This window comes from Aegilops tauschii, chromosome 7, assembly GCF_002575655.3.
Source record: "Aegilops tauschii subsp. strangulata cultivar AL8/78 chromosome 7, Aet v6.0, whole genome shotgun sequence".
Lineage (NCBI taxonomy): Eukaryota > Viridiplantae > Streptophyta > Magnoliopsida > Poales > Poaceae > Aegilops > Aegilops tauschii.
Genome location: NC_053041.3, coordinates 35556658 through 35564088, shown reverse-complemented (window position 1 = coordinate 35564088; position 7431 = coordinate 35556658). Strand labels below are relative to the sequence as shown.

At 44.0% G+C, this 7431-nt stretch overlaps 1 pseudogene; it reads right to left on the bottom strand.

Moving 5' to 3' along the window:
• Positions 1–614: 614 nt before the first annotated feature.
• On the bottom strand, positions 615–3722 carry LOC109745304 (membrin-12-like; annotated as a pseudogene).
• Positions 3723–7431: the final 3709 nt, after the last annotated feature.

The following is a 7431-nucleotide window of genomic DNA, read 5'->3' as shown; positions in this document are numbered from 1 at the left end:
AAAATTCTGAAAAAAAAGAGAGAGATGAAGGCACAATGCACGTGTAAATTTTAGGACGAAATAAGTTGAAATGAGGGCTGTGAAAAAAAAATCTAGGGCTTTTTAACACATGATACTATTCATCCTCGTCAGATTTTTTTGAAACCGAAATTTTCGAATTTCGAATTTTACGAAAATTCAGCCTCCATGGAGGCCGAGATCCAAAACACCATACATGAATAAAAACATCATGCTTGATCTACAAGGAGGTGTAAGATTGACAGGGGATTATTATACCAAATGTAAAAGCAGAAACACAGATGTACAAAACAATCATAGAGCACATGTACAAAAAAGAAGAAAAATGCTCTGCTGCATCTGCAATAACTTGAGGGTGATTAACTAGCAATATTATAATCATTTGCCCTGTTTGCATGTTTCTTCTAGCATAATCATCTAGCTTGTTTTGGTAAAAAAAAAGTAAGAATTTAATGGAGTACATGGTCTTCAAGGAGACAGGTTACGGAATTCTGAAAACACAATATGAAACACCGTTTATCCAATAGAAAACTGCAAAAGCGCAAACTAAAAGAGAGGTCATAAACAGCAGTATTAGCACACAAGATGTGCACGTCCACGACTGCATTTTTTACAACAGAAATGCCATAGCAACAAAACAGGCCACTGTATCTGATCTGAGGGTTGTCAACATCTTTTCATAATCGCTATACACACAGTATATAATAATAGTAGTAATACAAAGAAGATGGATCAGTAACCGAGCAGAGTTGTGCCTACTACACAAGGACCAGAAATAGCAAACTTTAATCTGAACAACAACCCCCCTTCCTTAATTCCTCATGCACTAGTGTGCCCACCTCTAGAGGACATTTGAAACTAGTGCGTCCATCGCCAAAACGCAACCATCAGCACGACGGTGATAATCATGCCGCCATACGCGATCCGCTTGTCGACCCGGTGCCGCTTCTCAATAAGCTTCACGACCGAGTTTGATAGGCCAACGGTGTTCAGGACATCTAGAGCCTTCCTTTGCGCGCTCTGCAATCAAGTGCAAGGAGATGTTACTTCTAATACTACTATCAGGCAGGCACATTCTTTCACCATGCCAACAAAGGCCAGCAGGGTGCTGTGCAAGTTGAACTGTTTCGTTTACCTTCAGACGACCCCTCTGGTCAGACTACTTGTGGAGGATGGCCACTCCTGTCTCAAAGGCTTCGTCAAGCATTCGAGAGGAGCTACGGGCCGATTGCATTGCCTGGGCTTCGTCGTCAAATATTTCAAGGACATGTGACGACTCACCATTCTGCAACAGTAATTTTCAATTCATTAGTGCTGCAACGAAATTATCCTGCATGAAAAACAACCGCTCATGCTTCAAGACTACTCACAGCTCTCTCAAATAGCTCCGCCCTTTCCTTGGCTTCCAGAATCCGCTTTCGTTGCCGCAACGAGTGCTTGTCAAGGGTTTCCTTCAATGAATCAACCTCTTCAGATAGCTGCTCCACTTTTCTGCCAGGACAACATCAAACAATGTTAAAAACTTGGAACAGCAACCTACATAACTCCTATTCAGCTCTTCCTTTCAACTGTGCACACTGTTGAAATTATACATGCAACAGGAAAAGAATTCACAACAGAAATCATACCCTAGAGCAATTCTCGAGAGTTGCTCCAGGAGCCACAAATATCACTTTTATACAGAACTCTATTTCTACAGAACAGATAAAAGGAAATATAGCATCCTCGAGGACGGATAAACCTAGCATGGGCGTCTAACTATCTCAGCATGACACATGGCCTGAAATTCCATATTGACCACACGTATAGAGTGACAAGACCTTCAGATCTAAGCTGGTGAATTCCAGAGAAAGACTAACACTAGAAGAAAATATGTGTATTTAGTAGTTTAGTACTTCTGTGACTGAATCTTTGCTATAAAGGAAGGGAATTAGAGAAAATGCCATCTTAAGAGCAAGAAAACAATCCAATCTAATGTGTATCTCCTACAGATTAAAGCAATGTAGGTAAAAAGCACTCCGTCTCGCATGTATTTGAAGGTAACACTATTTGATACAAGCTGAGGACAACATCAAGGTTCCAAGATGTATTACCCTAATAATACCTGGCTGTAGGATTTCTACTGCACCCAGAAGGTGGATGGATAAATCAATTAACCAAGAACTACTAATAAGTTAGATTAGAAGCAACAAATGAGATTATAACTTTCTGTATGAAATGTTGGTTATGCCAATTCCTCTGAAGAAAGGCTAGTTTTCAATCTGAACTATCAAGTTCGTACATCAAAATAATCCTGCTTGCTGACTAAATTATGAAGTGCAATGATACACAAAGTTATTTATTGCTTGTTTATGGTGGGTACTTGAATTAAAACACTATGACCCTGGTTAAGTCTACAAAGAACTGTACATGCCAACATACAAAGCAGAAGTAACATCATGAAAGGCTGAATTAGGAATTCTTATTTGAGGGTGTCTATGTGGAGGTCGTGGTGGTTCTGGCACTGGCATCCCTAATCAGACACAGTGCACCTATAATTTGCCGATGGAAGATTGCTAAAAAGTATCTACATGAAATACAATTAAAAAAACTCTGCCTCGTAGTTCAATGAGTGCTTATCATTGCCTATTCTTGGCGTCTTGCCCCTCTGAACCACCAAGAAGGGCGCAACTAAAATTTGCAAAGAAATCTTTTTGCGACAGGAACTATTTGTTATGAATCTAGTCCTAGTGCCAATGGATCTGTCTACCAACAACAGGCAGATTCATTCAGTGGCAAGAAAACTGATAGTGGTCAAGCTAAATAAGTTCAAACAGGCATACTGAACAACCTAATTTCCACTTCCTCAAAGCATATAATTGAACAACCTAACTTGCATATCCTCAATAGCATAACTGAAGCCTACCAAGTTGGCACATGGAACAACCTAACTCACAGTTCCTGAAAAGCAATGGAGGCCTACCTACCAAGTACTAGTACACAAGTTGAAAACATGGCACAGATTACACAAGCTCCTCAATCCTCACCATTAACGCCAAATCCATGCTCAGGTAACCGAACTAGAAGGTTTCACCTTGGAGACCACAATAACGACAGAATGCATACGCTAGAGATGTGAGATCTAGGCGCGCCGCACCAAGAACTCATCGGCGCTTGGAGATCTCGTCGCCGATTCGCGCGGCATACAGAAGGAACTTGTGACGGAGCAGCTAAATGGGGTTAAGGCCGCGCTGGCCCTTGGCGGGGATGGAGCGCCAGAGGCGGTCCATCTGCGCGCAGAGGCCCTGGATCTGCGCCACCTCCCTGCGCACGGCGCCGAGGCGGAGTAGGAGGAGGAGGCGACAGCAGCAGCCGCCGCGCGCTCTGGTACATCTCCGACAGCGTCGCGCCGCCGCCGCCGCCGCCGCGGTCGAGGATTGTCTCCGGTGTCTCGGATCGGCTTGGGACTTTGGGAGGGCCGCGATTTCTTTCCTTCGGGCCGAGAGGGAGACGTTGTGGCGTGGCTGGCGGCCGCTTGTTGGGCACGGACGGTGTGATGGTGGTGGCGTCGATGCCGTGCAGCCTGCCTTCCTTCCTTCCTTCCACCCCAAGGCTCTAAGAGCAACTCTAGCATACCCCGCAAAACGCGTTTGCGGTTTCACGAAGATCGCGTTTGCGGGTTGAAAACATGCGCGGCCGAATAGAACCCGTATCAAAACATGCATAATTTGAAAAAACACTTTCGCGGAAGAAATTGCACTGATAGTTCATCACATGATCAACAAACTACAAGCATAGTTTATACTACAAACTATGTTAAACTACTAGCAGAGGGGTTGGATCTGACGGCGGCGAGGTCGCGGCAACTGGACGACGCCGTGGAGGAGCCGGACGCTCAATCCTCCTCGCCGGAGCTGCACAGGTCGACGTACTTCGCCGCCTGCTCCGCGCGGATGCGGCGCCACTCCTCAGCCTTCTCGTTGGCGGCGCGATTGTCGGCGACCGCCTGCCGCCACTCGAGGGCCTCGAGCTCCTCGGCGTGGCGCCGATGCTCCTCATCCTCGCGCACGCTCCGCTCGGCAATGGCGGCGGCGACGGCGTCGAAGTCCGCGACGTAGTCCTCGGGGCCGACGACTCCGCGGCGGCCAAGCGGAGTGGGCTCGTCGGGCTCCTCCTTCACCGAGACGAAGGCAAACGGCGCCGGCGGCTCCGGCTCCTCCACGTCGTCCGACCACTCCCTCTTCACGGGGAGGAAGCCCGCGCCGGAGGACGAGGAGGATCCGGCGTAGGACCTCGCGGAGGAGAAGGACACACGCCGGCGGTCGTACTCCTCCGTCTCGCGGCGGTTGAAGCTTGCCGGCGGTGACATCCCGTGGTTAGTCCACCTCCGGGCGCCGCGCTTCCTCGCGCTCCGGGTCGCGCTCACGGCCGGATCTGCTGCCGGAGCCGCGCCTGGAGCTCCACATGCGCCCCCACATGGCGGCTGGAGGCGGGGCGGGTGGTCGCCGTCGGCGAGAAATTAGGAGAGGGGAAAGGGAAATCAGGTGGCTCGCGGTGGCGGGGGGATAGGGTTTGGACCCACAAAAGGGTCGCGGAACCGCAATTATACTGCTCGGGGCGTGCAGTTTGCGGGCTGCCACAAAAAAATTTGCGGGCCGGGCGAGTATGCGGGCTCTGCTCTGGCCGAAAAATTGGGCCGAGCCCGCATACTCGCCGAAATTTTTGCGGGCCGGACGTTTTGCGGAGTCTGCTAGAGTTGCTCTAAGGATGATAAAGGAGTTAGCTTTGTTGTCAAGGAGAGGCCGAGTAGGGCGGAAAAGAGAGGGGCACATGCGACCTCGAGCGTCATGTTCATTCATTTGGGCGTGCATACCAAAGAGGTCATGGGATCACGTGTGGTTGAAATTTTAATTATACTAGTAGAATGCCCGTGCGTTGCCACGAACTTGTGAAATAGTCATAGATAGAGACAATATAACACAATCACAATTGCATAATAATTGAAGTCCACTTCATTTGAAATCAAAAGTGATAACAAAGTAGCAAATTAACAATGTATACATATAAGTGATCTCCAATTAAAAATCTATTACAAAGTATTGAGATCTACTTGATGCGCTTAAGAAATTCTCTCACAATATCAGGCAAGTTGTCTTTAGCTTCATTCGCACGATGTTTGAGCAAGTATAATAAAAATTGTTTTCTCAACTCATACCCATCCTGCAAAAGCAATATATGTAGTTAGCATGAATACTTCACGTGGAAGGTTTAAAAACATGTGTAACACACAATACTCACCGCACAAACCGGCTTCGCCAGGTCTTTACCGTTCCACAATAGAATAAAATAAAAGACAAAATAGCCCGACAAATCCCTGCAATTTCCTAAATTGTTATTGTATTAAATATGGTGATAACAAAAATAAAATTTTATATTCTAAATTTATTACCCGTCTACGCTCGTTGGAATACCATCAGGAAATGAACATTGCCATTTTGATATATCGGAATGCCATCCTGGTTGCTTTATTTCCAGTGCTTCTTTGAATTCCCATGCAAAACCTTTTAATTTCACTAAGTGCCTCAGAATTTTCATCTCCAACAATTGTGTTGTATGAATAGGGTCCAGAATAGATACACGACGTGGCTCTTTGTTGATGACGTACAAGATGTATCGACCGATGGATTCATATGGAAGATAAATCTACAAGTCGTAGCTATTACAGACAACAATAAACCATGGCAAACAATGGACAAAAGACCTTACTTACCATGTTGCACGATGAGATGTTGTTGTCTATCCCAGGACAGCTATCAAACAAATTTGCCAACTTCCGAATAGTTTCCTTACCGCAGAACTTTTGACCTCGTGTTGAATCCCGCATCATGGACTGAGTAAAAAAACTATTTAGAAACATGTTGATAATAATGATATTGAATGAAGAATTTTGATAACTTACACAAAATTATAGATCCATGTAGTGTATAGGTCTATGAACAATACTCCCTCGTCACATGCCAGTATATGCACGGCAATGTTGAAACAATTAGTGTCCATAGACTGCTCCATGTTAAGTATGCCCTGAAGTTTTTTGAGACTTAAGCCCATTGGACTGGGTGTCGAGCTTCGGACCCATTCCTTCCTGAAAATTGGATTGTAATAATAACAATAATGTATGCTGACACATTACATATTGGTAAATGATACTTACTCCAAACACTTGGCATCATCGATGGACATGATGTAGTTGCAGAGGCCGACAAGTAATTCACATTGATCCGTGGGCTTGATGGGGATTGGGCTAGGATGTTTGTCTTTGACTCCATCAGGTTGATTCTCCAGGAGCTCGAGATCAGAATTAGATGAACTTTCTTCATTGTCAGGTTGATGGTATATCGGACATCCTTTTAGCTTATTCAGTTCTTAATCGAGCAAAATGACAGCTAATTTTCGTCAAAAGTGTTTCATATCTTCCTGCAACATATAAAAGAAAAAAATGATATAATATATTGAGATAAAATGATGAGATAATGTATAAAAATGAAATACCTGGGTCAACTGATCTGTTAATGCATATGGTGTCCAATATTCCATATAATTTAGCATAAACAGTCCACATGATGTGCTATAATATCATAAAATAATGCTTTAGAATATCACACAGAGGAATCAAATAAATGGTACATAGAAACAAATAATAGTGTTCATTATACCCACCTGCTTGCATCAACTAATAGATACACTACGACATTTTACTATCAATATTTTCTATAGTATGATATTTTTGTGTTCATGAGTATCAAACACAATACTTTCAACTTGTGACAAGTGCTTACCCATCCGTTTGTATTGCCTCATGAAACTGTTCTATAGCATTCCACTTTGTAACATTGAGATCGAGCCACTTATGATCTCTGTTAAACTCCGGACTCTGTTCTCCGAGTTTTAGACGCTTTTCAAGTCCTCGTAACTATTTTATATATGAAAAATAGTAGGGGTTGAGGCAAACAAAACATATGTTAAGAGGATCAAAAAACAATAGTAGTTATCGTAGTGGTAAGGTCACTCCGTTCGATCCGAGAACCAAGTGAATCCAATACTTGAATCTCACGTTTTTTGGCTTGGACGACTGCCAGATACCAATGAGTCCAAGGAATGTTAATCGGAATGAATAGCTGGTGTAAATATCATATAAGCCGTAGTCACAATTAGATATAAATAATAATAAATCATTATACACATGGATTAAAATAAAAAATAGAGATCATATACATGGATAATGAGGCGATACTAACCATATCTTGTTGTAGATAAGTATTAACATGTTGTACGATGTGACGATATTTTGATGGGTCTATATCCGTGTCTCTGTCTTCTTTCATCTGGCCAGAAACAAACGTGCTAATAATATGGACCTTTTCACCCACCCTGTCT